The sequence below is a fragment of the Mixophyes fleayi genome, chromosome 3 (assembly GCF_038048845.1).
Source record: "Mixophyes fleayi isolate aMixFle1 chromosome 3, aMixFle1.hap1, whole genome shotgun sequence".
NCBI classification, from domain to species: Eukaryota; Metazoa; Chordata; class Amphibia; order Anura; family Limnodynastidae; genus Mixophyes; species Mixophyes fleayi.
This window is the reverse complement of record NC_134404.1, coordinates 252,659,747-252,681,465: the sequence shown is the minus strand read 5'-3', so window position 1 is coordinate 252,681,465 and position 21,719 is coordinate 252,659,747. Positions and strand designations below refer to the sequence as shown.

Sequence of the window (21,719 nt, the reverse complement as noted above, 5' to 3'; positions counted from 1 at the left end):
GCAGGTAATTATGTCCCTGACTGTCTGACTTGCCTGCTTTTAAACCCAGGGAGATTGCTTTGCATAGGAAGTAGCATCCAAAAGAGTGTGTTCGGCTTCAGGAAAAACTGTTAAGGGTCCTTGGTGTTTTGTATGGAGAGAGCAGGGTGGGCTCGAAAGGCCCAATCCGGGTATTCTGGTCTGCAGACTCACAGCAGACTAATTAGGAGCTGCAGGTTAATGATGGCTGTAAAAGGCTGCAGCTCTGCCTTAATGTCTCTCTCAGACCTGGGGAGGAGGTTAGTTGCCTCCTGAAAGACTCTGCTGTGGTGAGCAATAATATGTGTTTGATTTGTGTGTGGGACATAAGGTCCTTCACACTTTAGAGAGGGTCTATATGAAATGTTTAGAGAGTGCCAGACAGGTAAGGCTTTTTTTATTTATGTTTTGTTCATTTAAATATGCTAATAAAACTGGCTGAGGTCAGTTACACTGCAAATAATTTACTGGTATGACTTATTGCTGCTGCTTGCTGCCATCTACCCCGGAAGATGGTACCTCACATGGTATAGACTGTATGATAGCAGGCAAAATTACAGGTATATAATACAGAATTGAAGGAATGGACACATGTCACATAAGTAAATAAATCTGACTTTATTTACTTATGTGACATGTGTTAACAATGTATTATGTATTACTTATGTATTTTCACATGTGTTAACAATTCATGTTGCATACACTGCATGCAGGAAGACATAAATGACATATAGAGCATGTAAAAAAGGTTTATTATTGATTCGCCATTAAAAGATCACTATTTCCATATGCTTCATGTTTAGACAATGCACCACGTGGGAAACGTAAGAGACATCATCATAAATTGAAATATACATGGCCAGAAAGGTGTCGCTGTTGGAGGGACTATCGGCAGATTGTCAGACAGATGGTCATGAGCAGGGGCGGATCCAGGGGGCGAAAGAGGCGATCGCCACCCCCTAGCACACTGTTGTCTCCAGTCTTTTGACTAAGGTTTTAAGCAAAATGAAATAAAACTGATTGGAGCAAATGGGAAGTGACCTCAATCTGAAAAACCTCTATAAAACTAATAGAGGTCAGTTACAAGTTTTTCAGTTTGATATCACTTCTAGGAAGTGGCACTAACAGGGATGTTGCACACTAGAGAAACCAACAAAAAAAGCGCAAGAAACATCCTGTCTAAGTTAAAATATCACCATAGAATAATCCATGCAGGTGCGGGTGGCAGTTCGGGTGCTGATTCCTGTTGCTAAGCAACCGTGTCATACGAGAGTGCTCTGATGTGCTCTCGTGTGACTTGGGTGTTTACTGCAGTCTGTGACCGCATCTATAAGGAGCGTGAGTCAGGAGGCTGTCTGAGTTAGGTGTCTGGCTGCTGGTCTGCTGGTGGAACACTGCTGCAGAGGGAAATTGGAATACAGGTATATGTTGAACAGTTCAACTCGAACTGTCTGCTTATATTGCCACTTGCCATGAACTTTTTAAAACATAAAATGTAATATATGTAGAATATACCTATACCAAATGCAGATACAGCCTGTATGTAGATGTCTGAGAGATAAGGAGAGCAACCTAGGATGCAGAATATATTGCTGAAGGACTGCCAGCACTTACATTAGTGCTAGATTATTATGTCTCTATTTTGAAGGAGAAAAAAACTCTTGACTTACACATGTACACCCAATAAGAATGACATCTACATTGAAAAACAAATGTATATATCCAAAAACACTTCCAAGCAATAGTTTTCCCTCTACTGATATCACATTTTGAAAATATATTGATTATTTTATTGAATAAATATTACCATAATTCATGTTAGTGTTAATGGTCACAAGATAAAATGAGAACAATATTATAACAGATTCCACTAAAGCACTACTAGCAAATGTTACAACTGACATATATTGTATGATTAATTATTAATTATGTTATGACATCAGATATGTAATAAAATATTTAAATCCATAATTTCCACTACAGTATATGTATATAATATGTGTGTATGTGTGAATATATTCATTCAAATTATGCTACCCCCAGTTCATATTTTTTTTTATTTTTTACAATTTCAGACTTTTTTTTTTTTATTCATTATTTTTTTGGTTTATTTTTTATTTTCTTAAAGTTAAGGGCAATGTGCTGCCCTTTTGAAGATGGATGCCTGTATTATATACTGCGTGATCTGTGTTATGTACTGTGTTCACTTATTGCTCTGCTTTTTCATATTTCATATACCATACGTTTTCCAAACAGACCCTAACATTGCAGGGTCCAGACAAGAAACCAGTAACAGACTGTGAAAGCTGTAATGACAGTCCACCAACAGTCTTGTTCTTTAGCCTTGCTAAAAAAAATTAATAACCTCTCTTACTCTCTACCTCTTTTAGTACCCCTCTAACTGTCTTCTCACCTTCCTTAATGTCCTTTCCATCCACTGCTGTGTTTCTACCTTCCATCTTACTCACCTCCTTCCTGCCACCTTCACTCCTCCTCATCATCTCCAATCTTACCCTCTCAACACTTTTCATTTTTGACTTACACCTGACCTATAGCTGGAGCAAATGATACAGCTAAAACACACGTATCTACAAGATGCCCTGTAATTGAATTTACCACATCTGCATAGGCATGCCCTTGGTACACCCTTCCTGTACATTTCCTACCTCTGTACACTCCTTCTGCTCTTCAAGTTGCAGGCAGTTGTGCTAGTTGCATTCAGACATGAATTGAATGCAATTGTGTTCATTGGTGTAAGTTCAGTTCTGGCACATGCACAGACCTTTTTTTTTCACGCAAGATACAGCACGCAGATGAATCGAGACTAACTGTGTCTTTGTGTATGTATGTGCTTATATATACAAAAAATGCTATTTCTTTTTCTCCAGGTAAAATTGAGATCCACCACTACAACGAAGAGCACAGCTCAGTCACTTCAGGGGGAACTGGAGTGGCTGGTTCTCAAAAACACACAAGGTAAGCTGTTTTGTTATAAAGGATAATGTATTTGCTTTGCTTAGAGGTTCACTTAGAGATCATTTCCAAACCCATGACTGCTTCTTCCATTATCATGTGTTTACTGCAATTAGTTAAGACGCCATTGAGCTTCCAGGTAGCTAGTGAGGTGAGTCTAAGTCTTGATGAGACAGACAGAAACTAAGCAGCAATCCCTCCTACATAGCCCCAATATATATATTTATATATATTCATTTTAGGGGAAGTTTTGCCATGGATTTGTAGCATCATAAATCTGGCGCACAAAAACGTAAAGAAAAAAAAGCAAGAGAGAAAAGGACTGCTGAAGGTTGGAGAACTCTTGAAAGTGTAGGATTTACTGGACCTGAAATTGATGAAGTTAATGCAAATCTGTTATTGTTCTTGATGATGAGGATGATGTTAGTGGTTCAAGTAGTATGCTAACATGTGCTTCTGGCACAGACACTACAGTGATTTCAGAACCACACACAAGTTCTGCACACTTCTGCAGGTAAAGTTGATGTCATTGAGGTTTGTTCTACATGTTACTCAAAGGGGGCATCTGATATCGAATTAGATAGCAACAAGCAGCTATTCTCAGTGACCCAAATAGAAGATGCCATACGACAAGGACCAGAACCATACCCAATATTTTCCCACCAGATAAAGATGGCAGCCAATTTCCTTTTTATATATTAAATTGTCACTTAAAAAAACAAAGAAAGATTTCCTTGTGACTGGTTAGTTTGGAGTAAGAGTAAGCAAACTTTGTTCTGCTTTCCCTGTTTATTCAGCAAAATCCCAGTAACACATCGTTCAGTTTGACAACAAAAATCGGTTGGGGACCTTCTAAAGGTTATAAAAAACTGTACAATAAAATACCTGACAAAATAGTAATAACCATCGGTCATGTTATGTACAGTGGCGAAATTTGGAAACCAATCTTGAAAAAAACATTACAGTTGATTATGGCAAAAAATCCAGAATGAAACAGAAGTTTGGAAAACCTTACTGCGAAGATTTCTGGATGTAGCTCTGTTTCTTGCAAGAAACTCCACATAACAGACTGGCTTTTAGAGGATCAAACAACTTAATCGGACATCCAAGAAATGGCAATTTTGTACGAATGTTAGAAGTTGTAAACCACTACGATTCTTTGCTTGCAGAGCATTTGAAAAATGTAAAACAGGCGCAAATGGAGAAAAAAAAATTACAAGTACATTACTTGTCAGCAGAAATTCAAAATGAATTTATATCATGTTGTGCCGAATATGTGTTTAACTGCATTTTAAAGGAAAGAAAAACTGATAAGTATTTTCCTATCATTGTAGATGCAACACCAGACTCAGCACTACATTCATTTTGCGTTATGTTCTTGTCGTAAACAATGAATATACAGTTTTAGAATGATTTTTGGAATTTGTCAACTGCAATAAAAAATCAGGGGAAGCTATTGCAGATTTAATTCTGGAAACACTTCAAAAACGTAATATGCCAATAAATGATTGTCACGGACAAGGGTATGACAATGGTTCTAACATGAGTGGAGCATACAAGGATGTCCAAGTTCGAATTTTACAAGTAAATCCGCTTGCTATTTTTTCTCCTTGTGCCTGTCACAATTTGAATCTGTGTGGTGTCCATGCAGCAGAATGTTGTCCTGAGGTTGTGACATATTTTAGCAATGTACAAAAGCTGTATAATATATTTAGTGCAGGGCCGGACAGGGACTAAAAATCAGCCCTGGCATTTAAGGTACACAGGCCCACATCAGTTCCAGTAGGGGGAAAAATATGTGCCGCCGCACAGGGCGTGACCTCATTGTGTTGTGGGTGTGGCCAACATGGGGCATTGATGCATACATTATAATTATACATTACATTTATCATTTTAGGCAAATACTCAGGCACTACTGTTAGGTGCACACAGCTTTGCCTTCACAAGCAGTACGTTGTGAAGCGGGACATACCTCCCAACTGTCTTTGCAGTCAGACCAAATCCTGACTAAGGGAGACAGTCACCCAAATTCAGGACTGCCCCACCAGATTCAGGACAGTTGGCAGACTGTCCTGCTCTCTCCTACCTGTCTTGGTCACTTTCACCGCTTGTAGCAGCTGGTTTCTTTAGTTCAGTTCATTCTTGTCTTGATCCTGGTATTGGATGCCCTATTTTGAAAAAAAAATGGGTACATGAGATTTATAAAACTCCAACCAGTAAGTAGACATATTTCCCTCCAACCAGCCCCAACATTAAATTAACAGTATACCCATTTACTCAAAACATATTTCCCTCCCTCCAAACAGTCCCAGGAATAAATTAAATAGCATTAAAGTTTAATTAATATATCCATTTTCCACAACCATTCCTGACAATAAATAATTCATATTCACATTTAATAAATAGCCCTCCTCTCCAAAATCAGCCCCATATTCAAATGATAGCCCTAAACCACCCCAGCATTAAATTAAAGGTTCCTTCACCTCATCTTAAATAATTAGCCCCCACCTACACTCCACTGTTAAATAGCCTACCTCCCATACTATATTAAGATCCTCCCTTCCCTCACATATTATATTAAAATACTGCGAGCACACACACACACTCACACACGCTACATTTACATTTAAAACACTATTAGCCACAGACACACTAAAAGCCACACAGACACACTGTACTATTAGCCACACACACTGTACTATTAGCCACACAGACACACACTGTACTATTAACCACACAGACACAATGTACTATTAGCCACACACACTGTACTATTAGCCACACACACTGTACTATTAGCCACACAGACACACACTGTACTATTAGCCACACAGACGCACTGTACTTTTAGCCACACAGACACACACTGTACTATTAGCCACACAGACACACACTGTACTATTAGCCACACAGACACACATTGTACTATTAGCCACACAGACACACACTGTACTATTAACCACACAGACACACTGTACTATTAACCACACAGACACACTGTACTATTAGCCACACAGACACACACTGTACTATTAGCCACACACTGTACTATTATCCACACAGACGCACTGTACTATTAGCCACACAGACACACACTGTACTATTAGCCACACAGACACACACTGGACTATTAGCCACACAGACACACACTGTACTATTAGCCACACACACTGTACTATTATCCACACAGACGCACTGTACTATTAGCCACACAGACACACACTGTACTATTAGCCACACAGACACACACTGGACTATTAGCCACACAGACACACTGTACTATTAGCCACACACACTGTACTATTAGCCACACAGACACACACTGTACTATTAGCCACACATACACACTGTACTATTAGCCATACACACTGTACTATTAGCCACACACACTGTACTATTAGCCACACAGACACACACTGTACTATTAGCCACACAGACACACACTGTACTATTAGACACACAGACGCACTGTACTATTAGCCACACAGACACACACTGTACTATTAGCCACACAGACACACACTGGACTATTAGCCACACAGACACACTGTACTATTAGCCACACACACTGTACTATTAGCCACACAGACACACACTGTACTATTAGGCACACAGACACACACTGGACTATTAGCCACACAGACGCACTGTACTATTAGCCACACAGACACACACTGGACTATTAGCCACACAGACACACTGTACTATTAGCCACACACACTGTACTATTAGCCACACAGACACACACTGTACTATTAGCCACACAGACACACACTGTACTATTAGCCACACAGACGCACTGTACTATTAGCCACACAGACGCACTGTACTATTAGCCACACAGACACACACGAACAATAAACAATAGTGACCCACAGCGCTAGAAAGTGGAAAAAATATCTGATCTCAATGCTCACCACAATAAAAAAGCTATTAAAATAAAGTATAGCAATAAACGTGAATAAATATATAAATGTGTGAATGAACCAATCTGTACTCTCTATATTGAAACCAAACAAAGGAGTTTACAAATGAACAAAATAGGAAAAGGGGAAAGTGGATAGATCCCAAATGTCCAGCAGAAAAAATATGCAGTCAATAAATGTTTCAAAAGTAATCCATGAATAGGCTACAAGAAAGAAATATAAAAATAAAAAATATAATAAAAGAAAAACCTCAAGTAGAGTACACAAAAAAGACTATAGAGTCATAAAATATAATCCCAGCGATATTAACATGAACAGTATGGATGGATGTATAAAAAAGAAAATGAAAGAAAATGTCCCAAAGATGTTTCAAAAAAGGTGCCAAAGTCAGTTGAGCCCTCCAGTGCTGCATACCCACACAGACACTATTACACACACACACACACACACACACACACACACACACACACACACACACAGACACAGATACTTACTTGTCACATCCGAGCAGCAGCACCTCCTTCCTGCGCGCTGGTCAGTGGAGAGTCAGTAACAGCCGCCTATGCAGTAACCACATGGGACGGCACCTGTCACGTGATGCTGTCCCATGTGATTACTCACATAGGTGGCTGTCACTGACTCTCTGTCCGCCGAGCAGCGCGCAGAGTGCTGCTGCTCGGCGGGCATGCGGACCGGCCCATCTGGCCATCGGCCCTTCTGGCATTTGCCAGAAGTGCCATATGGCCAGTCCGGCCCTGATTTAGTGGCAGCCCTCAGAGATGGGAACTTTTGAAAGAAAATATCGGTGCTTCACTCCACTCCATGTCAAATACACGTTGGTCTGCAAGGGTAGAGAGTGTATAACCCTTGGCTGAAAGACTTCCTGGGATCCAAAAGGCAATTGAGTCAGTGTTGAAACTAAACCTAGGGGTAAATGTATTAACATACGGGTTCTTCAACACCCGCGAGTTCAGCGTCTTCGGCGATTAAATTTAAAGCGGCGCTGCATTGTAAAGGGAAGTTTCCCTTTACAATGCAGCGCCACTTTAAATTTAATCGCCGAAGACGCTGAACTCGCGGGTGTTGAAGAACCCACATGTTAATACATTTACCCCCTAATGTCAGAATTCCGAACCAATCTAGATTCTGTAAGCATCGATTTGGAGCCATTTGTGTTTTGATGGCATCTATTTGGCTAAAATCCTTACAACTATAAATTACAGAAGCACAGTTTTGCAAGCACGAAAGACCACAATTGATAAAGAAGTTGAAAAACTTTCCAGTCTGGTAGATGAATTAAAAGCAATCAGAAAAAATTGGCAAGCTATCTTACATGAATCCAGACTGGTTGCTTAAAATTTAAGCATACCAACTGAGTTTAGATCTTTTCAGGAAAGACATCAACAAAAAGGAAAAGATTTCTTGATGAATCATCAACTGAAGAATCTTTCTCTAATTCAACCCCAGAAGAGATGTTCAAGTGCAAAGTATTTCACATTCTTTTGGACAGTGTCATAGGCAATATGACAACACACAGAGAAAAAAACAAGCCCGCGCTCAGTATATCCCACAATATATCTGGTACCAGCTGCTTGGCAATAAGCCCGCGCTCTGTATATCCCATACTGTATATGGTACCAGCTGTGTGGCAATATGAATGCCCATATATGTATACAAAACAAAAAGACAGTTGTAAGCGCTTATCCTTTACACTGCATATCTGTGTGTGTCTAGCAAAATGAAAACATGAGGTATTAGTTCATATTTTGATCAAAACATTTTAAGCCTGCATCCCAGCGTCAAGGGCACCTCATTATATGCAGGCCCTACACTGACCTATATGCTTTAAGCACCATTAAAATGCAGTTAAAATCAGATGCACTCACCTCCCAGGTATAGGGGTTTACATCTAGCAATGGCTGCCTTGTGAACCACACCCAAATGTGCCTTAAATAGACTTGATGGATAACACAATTTGATACAGGAAAAGCAATAAATTCTTTATTCAGTATTTTATGGCTCTTCCCTGAGGTAGAGGATGAAGAAGTTCGAGAAAAGGCAAACCAGCTTCAAAAAAAATTCTGAAGATAATATTAGCCAAGCTATTTGTGATAAGCTAATTAATATTAAATCAATATATAATTCAAATTTAGGAGAAGATTCTCTTTCACCAATCAAACTCCTAAACAAATTGAAGCACCTGAAGCTTGAACCCCTGTTTCCAAATATTGTTATTGCCTTAAGATTGTTCTGCACCATACCTGTAACAGTGGCTCAAACTGAATGCTCGTTCAGTTGTCTCTCAAGAAAAAAAGGTGTTTTAAGATCAACAATGAATTGTTTAAATGATTTAGGTTTGCTATCAATAGAGGCTAACTTGGCCAGAAATTGCGATTTCTTAAGTATTATCGACTTATTTGCAAATCGTAAAGCTCATAAAGCTCCACTGTAATAGATGCAGATATTATAATTCAGTGCTGTAAAAAGTCTGGGCACCTAGATATTAAGAATTAAAAGGGTATTTTAGACTGTCAATGCTGTCTGCTGTGATTATGTAATGGACAGCACATATGGATAGGTGGTGATTCCCACTACCTATATAATTGTAAACCCTTATACTTTTCCCTGGCACTCAAGGGTGGTGGTTATTACATCAAAAGGTAGTATTTGTAAAGTTGAATATAGATATAAATTAAAGTACAATTTAATTTATATCTTTATTACTTTCCTTTACAGTAGTGTGAGCCTTTTAAGATGTGAAAATATAAGGGGGTTTTTTTTTTTTTTTTTTTAACTATTTATTTTGAAAGATAGCATTGATATACAGACAAGAATCAGCAATTAGTACTTTGCAGGAGTAGAAAAAAATAAAAAAAACAGAACATGGGTGTCACGAGCCGCGGCGGTACTCCCAACTCCCGTCCGTTGCCGAGGCAACGGCCGGACGCCCCGCAGTGTAGCGCCGCGTTCCGGCAACAGGGGACAGCCGGGCACGTGCGCAGAAATACTTAATCTGGCCTTAATTTATTAATTTGCCAGCCCCTGGGTCTGCTTGCAGAGCTAGGCTCTGATTGGTCCACCTGTATATTTAAGGCAGTGAGTTCTGCAAACTCACTGCCGGTTATAGTTCTGTATCCAGTCTGCTAAGCCTGCTCTCTGCCTTGTACCTGTCTATTAGACTTGCTGTTGTTTTCCCGTGTATGACCCTTGGCTTGGATTTGGACTTTGCTTGTGAACCTCGTGACCCTGACCTCTGGCTTGAATACCGACCTCCCTGCCTGCTCGTGACCCCTGACCTCAGCTTGTTTATTGGTACCGTTGTCTGCTGCCGGCCCCTGACCTCTGCTTGGATTCCACTCCGCTTGCCTGGGTTCTCCCCAGCCGGTACACACTTCATGACCCTCCGTCAGTCCGCAGCCCAGTCTGTCCCCACCATCAGGGGCTCCAGTGAACACCTGACTGGCAGAGTAGACTCCAGGTTGTGTTGTGCCGGCTGGAGGGGTTCCTAACAATGGGTAGATCACAATGTAACAGAAAATATTTGAATAGCAAATATCAAAACAACAACAGATTGTCATTGAACAAACAAGTAAACAATTGTTGCCCAGATTACTCAAGATTCTATAACATTTTATAATAGTATAGTGTGGGGGGGGGGGGGTGCACTGGTCGACACCGAAAAAAGAGAAAACATTCTCATTGATTTATTTTTTTTGCCACCGAAAGTTAAAACGGGAGGTAAGTGCCAGTCCCTCCAGGGAGGGAATATTAAGGAGGAGGGCTTCCGATTTAGCAATATTAATCTTATAGCCAGAAAGGCACCCATATTGGTGTAAAATGTTGAAGAGTCCGGGGAGCGACTTCCCTGGCTGCTGGAGAGTCAAAAGGGCATCATCTGCAAAGAGAGAGAAAACCTACTCTCCAGATCCCCTCGTTCGCACACCTCGTATATCCGGACAGGCTCGGATAGAAGCAGCAAGAGGCTCTATAACGAGGGCAAAGATGAGAGGAGACAGTGGACAACCTTGGCGAGTATCGTTGGATATGGTGGCCAAATGCGAACCTGAGAATGTTAGATACGTATAAAAATAGTCAGGTTCTGGGCGCTTGTAAAGGAAAGATATATCAATTTAATATGGATAGGTCCACAATACGCTCCGGCCGGAACGAGACAGCTTAGATGTGTTAAACAATTAACATGCATCAATTGACACTGCCGAAAACAATGATAATGGTAAAAAACACTATAAACTCAGTGTGATTGAAAATATGGTTAGAGTGCACTTGCAAGCTACTAAAATATGAAATGGCAATTGATATGAACCGCAAAAAGGGAATGTAAGGAAATATAATGTCCAGAGTTGTAAAATAAAAATGTTGGTGATGATGAAAAATGCAAGCAAAAATGAAATTGGTAGCCGTTACTCACATGAAGCAGGGATGTCTGGCTGTCTATAATGCAGACAGGCACTTAGTAGCGGTCCCAGATATTTGGAGGAAGCGCAGCCTATCCCTCTTTTTCAACCATTCTGTTATACCCCTAGATTAAGGCTAGCAGCATCCTCCATCCACATTTGTAGGAATGATACATATCATTAGGAATAATAGGCTTGTTAGGGTGGACGATATCTTTTCGAGACAAGAGAGGGTACTAACACCACAAGTCGAGGATGATAATTTTTGTTCCTATTATATCAGATATGAGAAACTTCGCACTTTAGAAACTAAGTATTGGTGGGAATCCACCACCCTCACTAAATACATAGAACACAATATCATTCCCAGAGGCCTTAGAATTAAAAAGGCCCCCACTTTTATCCCAGAGGATAAGGATTTCCTAAACAAATGGAACAGTATATTGGATACATGTTCTCACTCATTGATGAGTCTCATCATTGAAAATAGAACTTCGTCCCTCCTCAAGATTGATGAGGAACTGAACCTCATACGGGAAAAACTTAAACCCATAGAACATCTGGAAGATTTTAAAAATCTAGAAAGTTTGACCTCGACTAAAATCCAAAGCATCGAAGAGGATATTATTGCCCTAAAAAGAAAGAAATTTCAGAGGGATCTCAAAGATCTAGAATATGGTTATCATGTATTACCAACAAATAGAGAATCACATTCTCACATATATGCACAATCTCAAAACAAGAAACTAGTTGCAACACCTAATATACATGGCAGATCCAATCATACACCAAAGAAGAGATCTCACCGATTGAATGTATCTAGATCTCCTCTTATTAGGAATCCACCTAAATATAGAGCCTATAATAGGGTCTACCTTAGGACCACCTCTAGGCACTCCTAGGACCAAACAGGATAGACAGGATATAGCTGCCAAGGAAGGCTTCAAGAGTGGCATTAAGGAAGCGCGGCACCTTTTATCCAAGGACCAGTCAACATTGTTAGACAAACTTAAACACATCGATCCACATCAGGGAGAAATTGAACCTGAAGAACCTGATGCAGATGATTTCATTGAGCATTTTTTAGAACTAGCCCAAGGAATCCAGGATACACCTCCAAGTCCAAAAAGCATCAGAAAGAGAAAGGAAAGATCATCATCACGAGAGGAAAATGAGGAGGATCTAAGGTCAGTAGAGAGAGAAGGAGCAAGGCCCAAAACCAAAATACAGAAAAATCTACGGAATGCAATACAGAGCCCAATATAGGAGCTAGAGGTATATTTAATCTGAGTAGTCAAACACTAACCAAACCTCAAATGGATCTACTAAGTAAAGGCCTTAAATTTGCCCCCAATAGACCACTCAACAAGTTTGAGACTTATATAGACTTGCATAAATTCATCAGAAATCTCACACTAAAGAAGTTTTTCCTTGCCCATCCATCTGTTTCAGGAACTAATCTGTCTAACAAAGATGACATTTCCACTTTATATCATCACACTCAACTAAAACCTAAGTCTACCTTCTTTCCCACACACTGCAAGGGTCCATATTTAGAGACCTTCCAGAAGTTAGTGGAGAATGATCTTGACAAACTCAACATTCAGCCAAGGAACAGAATTTACAATATCACCAAACCGGAAAGAGGAGCTCTAAAAGATCTACAATCCAACAAAAATCTGGTTATCAAACCAGCAGATAAGGGGGGTGGAATTACCCTCCTGGATCAATCTTCATATCTTTTGGAGATAGAGAGCCAGCTAAACGATACCTCCACTTATAGAAAATTATTGGGGGATCCCACTCAGAAGTATAAAGCAGAACTCACTGTACTTCTCAATAGAGCTCTCCAACAAGGTATTTTGACCAAAGCAGAACATCAGTTTCTAAGCACTCAACATCCACGACTACCGGTTATATACTGTATACCCAAAATCCACAAATCCATCACTCACCCACCTGGCCGACCAATCATATCTGGGATTGATTCACTTACTACACACCTCTCTAGTTACATTGACACTTTTTTACAACCCGCAGTTATCACACAGAGGAGTTACCTCCGTGATACTGGTCATGTCTTACAGATTTTACAAAATATAATTTGGCAAACTGGATATTTACTTATGACATGTGACGTCTGTTCACTCTATACCATCATTGACCATGAGACAGGCTGTGAGCATGTCCAGCACATTCTCACAACAGAAACAAGTATCCCGACTGATCAGATACAGTTTATCATGCAAGCTATTGAATTTACATTACATCACAACTATTTTTGGTTCAATGGAGGATACTATGAGCAGGTTCGTGGGACTGCGATGGGCGCGAAGTTCGCGCCCAGTTACGCGAACCTGTTCATGGCCCATTGGGAAAATCTTACCATTTGGCATAACAACCCATATAGTTCACACATTCTTGGATGGTACAGATACATAGACGATGTGCTATGTATATGGACCGGTAATGTGGACACACTCCAAGAATTTCTTAAATATCTAAATACGAACGATCTCAACCTCAAATTTACCGCTCAGTTTAGTGATACCAGAGTTGAGTTTTTAGATTTGGACATTTCTATCGTCGACAATTGTATACAAACTAAAACTTATCTGAAACCTGTAGATTGTAATTCGTACATCCCAGCATCTAGTGGACATTTGAAGAGATGGCTCACTAATATACCAAAAGGACAGTTCTCTCGAATCAGACGGAATTGCTCTAATCTGGCACTATATGAGGAACAATCTGAGGTTTTGAAGACTAGATTCCTTGAAAGAGTGTATAATGATGTTGAAATACATAAAGCATTCAAACAAGTTAGAGACACGGACAGAGCTACCTTACTTCCATCAAAAGTAAATAAGGACATTTCAAATCCTTTACCACCGGCCCTCAACACAAAATACAATTCCAATCATAAAGAACTTGAAAGAATTGTAAGGAAGCATTGGCACATATTACGCATGGATGAGCATCTGAAGGACATCCTTCCCGGACATCCAAGGATCATTTATAGAAAATCAGATTCGCTTAACACTAAGCTCGTCAAGTGCTGCATTCCAAAAACAACTGCAGAAAAATGCCAACAGATTTGGCTGGAAGAGAAAAGTGGGGGCTTTTATTATTGCAATAGGTGCCATGCTTGCAAAACTATTAATCATAAGGGAACAAAGCCCATCACCAACTTCCACTCTCATACCACAGGTGACTCCTTTCAGATCAAAACCAAAATCACCTGTGATACTATGGGTGTGGTTTATCTGTTGGAGTGCCCGTGTGGACTACAATATGTAGGGCGTACTATCTGGAAACTTCATGTTAGAATTTCAGAGCACCTTCGCAACATCACCAATCAGTTAGATAATCATACCGTATCATCTCATTTTCTTAAACATCATAACCACGACCACACTAAACTTCCGTTTTTAGGAATATGTAAAGTTCATAAACCTTGGAGAGGTGGAGATCTCATTTCCCTCATTTCAAAAGAAGAGGCGAGATGGATTTTTAATCTTAAAACCCTGATCCCAAAAGGATTGAATGTGGATTTTGACCTGGGTTATTTTCTCCACTCATAATGTATCCACTATATTTGTCCTTATACACATTGATACAATGGGAATAATATGCCAGCTATACCATATTCCCACTTTATTTTTATTTTTATACTTATACTTATTTTTATTTTTATTTTCATTTTTATAATTTTTTTTTTTTTATATATTTTTTTTTTTTTTATTATTATTTTTTTTTTTTATTATTTTTTTTTATTTTTTTATTATTATTATTTTTTTTTTTTTATTTATTTTTATTTTTATTTTTATTTATTTTTGTTCATTTCATATATATACCATGTACATCACCAATTAATATTTATGCAACCAGATCTATTTATATATATTTTTCTATATATGTTCAAACATGCTCTTTTTTGTTTTGCAACTAGTGCACTATCGTTTTCTTTTGTTTTTTTCCATCATGCCTGTTGGATTGTTGTGCAATCACCAGTACTCAGATTTATTCACTAATTACTTAATTACTCCATTGCCTCTTGGCTGATTGGCACATCCGGATCTCTTTAAAAACTGGCTAGGAAGACCAGTTGGACATTACTATCCCTGAGGAAGCCCACTGGCCATTGCCACCGGGCGAAACGCATTGGTTACTGTCCCTCAACTCAGTTTTATTCAACTTACTAGCATGCTAGCATCTTACATTACCATATACAGACATCCACATCGGAGACCAGCCTGTAGCGTGTATGCGCTCATCCGTAGCGGCACTACCGCTTCCCCTGTTTAGCCTCAACTTTATGAGAAAGAGAGAGACTACGTTGGGGATTAGGAGGACTACATTTGGATCATCACCACCTATATTCTGCTGGGTACCTGTCCATTATTGGAGGCATTTTGATATCCATACATTTAATCTCAACACGAAGATATCCCGCAGCGTGCACACGCTATTTGAGCGGGATCATTTTTTCTTTCAACAAGAAGGAGAGGATTTCCCTTTAGGAACTAGAAGAACTTTCTTCCTCATTCTTGTTTTAAAAATTGGCATTCTGCTGGGTGCTTTTTATCATTGAAATCAACGTTATATCTAACCTCATCAGCACAGACTCTGGGACCGCTACTAAGTGCCTGTCTGCATTATAGACAGCCAGACATCCCTGCTTCATGTGAGTAACGGCTACCAATTTCATTTTTGCTTGCATTTTTCATCATCACCAACATTTTTATTTTACAACTCTGGACATTATATTTCCTTACATTCCCTTTTTGCGGTTCATATCAATTGCCATTTCATATTTTAGTAGCTTGCAAGTGCACTCTAACCATATTTTCAATCACACTGAGTTTATAGTGTTTTTTACCATTATCATTGTTTTCGGCAGTGTCAATTGATGCATGTTAATTGTTTAACACATCTAAGCTGTCTCGTTCCGGCCGGAGCGTATTGTGGACCTATCCATATTAAATTGATATATCTTTCCTTTACAAGCGCCCAGAACCTGACTATTTTTATATGTATCGTTGGATATGGTAATAAGGTCAGAAGGAGAGACGCTGATCATGACTCTTGCAGAGGGTCGAGAATACAAGGCTTGAATACCAGTAAGGAGGCTACCCGAGATTCCAAACGCAGATAAGGCTCGGGACATAAAGCTCCAGGAGATCCTGTCAAAAGCCTTCTTGGCGTCAAGGGAGAGAATAATAGCCGGAGCCCTCCTGGTATTAATGATATAAATTAGATCAACGACAAGAGAGGGAAGGACCGAATTTAATCTAGTAGCCAAAATTTTTGCATATAATTTAACATCTCTATTAAGCAGGGAGATAGGGCGATAACTAACGCAGTCATGAACATCTTTACCCTCTTTATGAATAACGGAGATCCAAGCCTCCAAAGAATTCCTGGACCAAGAATCCCCGGTCAGGATTGAGTTGAAGAGAGTGTGCAAACGAGGGACCAGAAGCCCAGCAAACCTCTTATAATAGACAGCAGTGAAGCCGTCAGGCCCCGGAGCCTTTCCTGATTTCTGGGACTTTATGGTCTGTTCAATCTCATCTCTAGTAATCTTAACCCCTAGGAGAGAGTTTCGGAAGCTTAGCAGAAGAAAGAAAAGAATCAATCAACTGCGAGTGTTATTGGGAGACTAAGGGATCAGAGGGCTGGGGAAGGTTGCAAAGTTTAGTATAGTAGGATTGGAAGGCAGCACGTATCCGCTGAGGGTCATAATGTAAAACTCCATCAGAGTCCCTGATACCCAGGAGATTCCGGGCCGCCCTTTTCATAAAAGCACTGATTGAGCCACTTCAGTTTATTAGCAACCTGGTGGGATAATAAGAGATTTAGTTCACCCCGAACAGAAGCAATTTCCTGGAGAACTAGGGGATCAGGATTCAATTTGTGACCTTGCTCTAGAGCTCTCAACGAGTCCGTCAGTTGAATAGTTTTAGCCAGACGAAATCGCTTAGTCTGAGATGCCAGAGCAATAAGATGACCCCGTATTACCACCTTATGAGCATCCCAAAGAGTCATAGGAGAAATATCAGGGGTGGCGTTCGTCACAAAGTATTCAGAGAGAAGAGAATGAAGGTGAATAATAGTTTCTTTATCATGCAGGAGTGATTTGTTAATTCTCCAGGTTGGTTTAGGAGGGCGGTGGGCAAGTGAGGTAAGTACAGCTGAAACAGGGGCATGGTCCGACCAAGTAACAGGAAAAATCTGGGAAGAGCTAAGTTTAAGAGTGAGATCGTGGCTGAGCAGGATCATATCAATCCTGGAGTAAGTACTATGGGGAGAAGAGAAGAAGATATAGTCCATGGCCAAGGGGTCTAGTACTCTCCATGAATCATATAAGTTATGGAGTTTCAGGAAAACCTGTAAGGCAGCAGTATTGTGGACATCTCTCCTCAGGGGAGAAGAGGAGGAGGCTGAGGAACGATTTATAGTCGGGGCCAAGACAGCATTGAAATCACCAGCGACAATAAGTTCACCCTGACGAACACGCGCTAGCAAAGAACCCAATTTTTTAAAGAATTTATGCTGACCAGTGTTGGGTGCATAGCGGTTCACTAGAGTGCAGTGGAGATTATTTAAAGTGCCTATGAGGATCAGGAATCTACCTTCTTTATCCTTATGACAGTCGCAAAGTTCGAAAATTAAATGCCGCGCAAACAAGATTGCTACACCCTGCTTTTTCTGCCTATGGTCACATGCATGATATGCCAGGTGGAATTTTCTGGAACGAAGCTCAGGGTGGAGATGGTTGACAAAATGTGTTTCTTGTAGGAATATCAAGTCTCCTTTAAGAGACTTGAGAGATGAATGGAGCTTAGCCCGTTTCAGAGGGGAGTTGAGGCCCATGACATTGTAGGAGATAAGGTTAAGGGTCATAGGTAAGTCAATGTGAGGAGCGCTAGAGACCAGAAGAGGAAAGAGATGTTAAAGAAGAGAAGAAAGAAAGAAAAATGTACAGGGAATGACAAGGTAAGTGACGACCAGTGAGGAGAGGGAGGGGAGGACCAAAGGTTAAGAGTACAAAGGGACCGACATAGCGGACAAAAGTCCACTTTTCGCAAATGCTGGTAAAGGATAGGACATGATGGACAAGCCATCAGGGGGACCAGCAGAGAGCCCTAGGCAAGGTATTGTTTTATGATGGCTCCTAACTTATCCAGAGTCTTGTTCACCATTGTTATATGTATAGTTTATTGGTCATGCCAACTGTAATTTTGTTATGAACCAAATTTGTTTGATAAAGTGTTTTGATATTTACAAACTTTAAAAAAATCTTGATGCAAAACCATCTCTTACTACTGCAGAGGGAGGTGTAATGTGTAAAATACAGAAATAAGGGGGGCGTGGCCTGGACGAGCATGGAGTAGCAAGCACAGTTACGAGCTCTCCATCCCAGATATCCTGTTGATCTCCGTTATAGTGGAAAAAAGAAACTTTTGGACCCAAAACTGTGCATCCAAATAGTTGCTGTACATAGTGTACCTGTTTTGATAGTGCTCTTGCCATTTTACCCGAGACTGGGAGAGAAAGAGTTGAGCATCTGGGTAGAGGAATACTACAGGCAGTCTGTGGCAGTTTGTGGCAGTTGATGACTGCTGGGACATAGCGCCTCTGTAATACCACATACTGGCCTAGGTGAACACAGCCTGTGATATCCATCTGATACAGGTACATTTATATCCTTGTACAAGTGAGGAGTAACTGAATTGGGCTCTGGACTTATTTGATTATCATTATCAGTGTTGTTGGAGGAGATATACCTTTCTCTGTGAAGATAACTGGCTGCAATGCACTGCTAGCAATACAATCTGAGCTGTACACCTATATGTAATTAAAGCTATACAGGTTACAGGGTTGCACATAAGCTTATAGGATAAATATCATCCCATCTTTCCTGTGAAATTATGGGCAAACATAACCAGTCCACCGCAGCGGGAAAATTGGACCGCTTTGCTCGCTCCTCCACTACAGCCTCTGGTTCAGGAGATGCATCACATCCCGTTACCCCTCCTTTGTCGGCTCCACTGGCGGACCCTGAAGTTACATTACAGCAGGTCCTGCAGGCCATTGTGGCATCTGAAAAGCGTGTTACTGATAAAATAGGAGAGGTGCAGGTGGACCTCTCTCTTCTCCGGCAAGATGTGCAAAAAATCAGGGAGAGAGTGGGTGAAGTGGAGATACGTGTGTCTACATTGGAGGACACTTCTGCACCAGTTGCGGGCCGGTTGGAGAGTCTGGAGTCGCAAGCCTCTCTGTTTAAACAAAAGCTTACGGATATGGAGGGGCGTTTGCGTCGCAGCAACATTCGGTTGGTTGGATTGCCCGAGAAGGCAGAAGGTGTCTCCCCAGAATCCTTCTTGGAAAAGTGGTTAATCCAATTGTTTGGTACAGATTCATTTACAGCCCAATTCGCAGTGGAGCTGGCTCACTGTATTCCAACTCAAGCACCCCTTCCTGGAGCCCCCCCACGCACCTTCATAGCCAAATTGTTGCACTATCGTGACCGAGATACCATTCTACGCTTGGCTAGGCAGAAAGGTTCAGTGGAATACAATGGTCAGCGAGTAGCAATTTATCCTGATTTCGCTCTGGATGTACAAAAGAACAGGGCTCAATTCATTCCGGTGAAGAGAAGATTGAGAGATTTACAGATCCCATATGCCATGATTTTCCATGCCCGGTTGAGAGTGGTTTCAGAGGGCCATACATCCTTTTTTGATACTCCCCGAGAGGCTGCAATTTGGTTGGACCGCCTAGCTGCTGCTGGACGCTGATGCTGGATGAGTACTTTTTTTATGTCTCTCCTGATAGTCCTTTGGACATTGCTGATTTGTCATTGATATTATGCATGGTATTTGCTATACATAATGTAATTTCTCTTCTGTGGTACAAAAAAAAAAAAAAATGTATTTCGCTCAGGTGGGGTCTGTGATTTTCAAACTAATATTGAAAGGTCCACTGTAAAGAAAAAAAAAAAAAATATGTAATGGGCTGGAGAGCCCATGGCTTTAAGGCCGTTCTTTTCCTCTCTTGTCTCAATTCGCCCCTTTTCCTTCCTTCCTTTTCCTTCCTCTATCTTCTGGTATTTTGCGGGTTGGCGGGTGACCTTTTTTGGTAGTGTGCTGGCCTGCTGAATATCTTAAGGTAATTTTAGTTAGGGTTTAAGGTATACTTAAGTTGGGTGGAGTATACAGGGTGGGGGTATGGGTTTAGTATTAAAGTTATTTAAGTTGTGGGTAGTTTTAATGTTATCGCAAATATATAGACAAGGATTATATGTGCTTATAAGTATGTCAATGTATGCTCTGCAGGGGTGTGGGATGCGGGGTAGTGAGATAAGAGGGACTACTATTATATGTATTCTGGTACATCTGATAAGGAGCTGAAAATTCTCTCCTGGAATGTGCGGGGCCTAAATAATGCTGTGAAACGTTCTCTTGTACTAAGACAAATTAGAAAAAATGATCCTGATATTGTTTGTCTATTGGAGACTCACTTACACGGTGATAGAATGCTCGCCCTTAAAAAAGCATGGGTATGTAGGGCATACCACTCTACTTACACGACTAATTCTCGAGGGGTCTCTATATTGGTACATAAACGTCTCTGCTTCTCCTTGGAAAAAATTCAAGTGGATGCAGGGGGAAGGTTTGTACTGATGAAGGCTGTCATTAATTGGGTTCCGGTGATTCTGTTAGATGTATATATACCCCCACCGTATAATGGTGAGGTGTTAAGGAAATGTGGAGAATTCATGGCATTGTTCCCAGAGGTTCCAGCCATTTGTATAAGGGATTTTAATAATGTGATAAATGGAGAGGTGGACAGATGGCGAGAGAAAAATGCTGTAGTTGGCAACTCTAAGTCGGCTTTTTCTGCTCTGGTTGAGGAAATGGGGTTAGTAGATGTATGACGTTTGAGGCACTCAGAAGATGTCCAATTCTCCTGCTTTTCTACATCATATAATGCATTTTCAAGAATTGATCTGGCTCTGCTGTCACACTCTCTGGTACCGCTGGTAAGGAGCGTGGAATATAGGGCTAGGGGAATTTCTGACCACTCGCCCCTCTGCCTATCTATTGATTTTGCAATTGATAGAGGCCAGTCCTTTTGGAAATTAAATCCCTTCTGGCTCTCCTTGATGGGTACAGGAGCGACCTTGGTGACACAGTGGGAAGGCTTCTTTGTAGATAATCTGGTAACAGCAAGGCCACCTATAGTTTGGGACGCTTCTAAGGGGGACATTAATTGCTGGCATAGCTGAAATTAAAAATTCGTCCAGACAAAAAGAACAGATATTAGAGAAAAAGTGTAAATCCTTAGAAGCACAATACATTGCGGACAAAACTGAGGT

The 21,719-nt window shown here is 40.5% G+C and overlaps 1 long non-coding RNA gene across 1 annotated transcript in view; it reads left to right on the top strand.

Moving 5' to 3' along the window:
• Window positions 1–1,351: 1,351 nt before the first annotated feature.
• The window catches only part of LOC142142933 (uncharacterized), a 96,007-nt gene continuing 75,639 nt past the window's right edge, over window positions 1,352–21,719 (top strand). The window contains exons 1-2 of the long non-coding RNA XR_012689408.1: window positions 1,352–1,439; window positions 2,907–2,994. This is a non-coding gene — a long non-coding RNA (uncharacterized LOC142142933). The remainder of the gene's footprint in view (window positions 1,440–2,906; window positions 2,995–21,719) is intronic.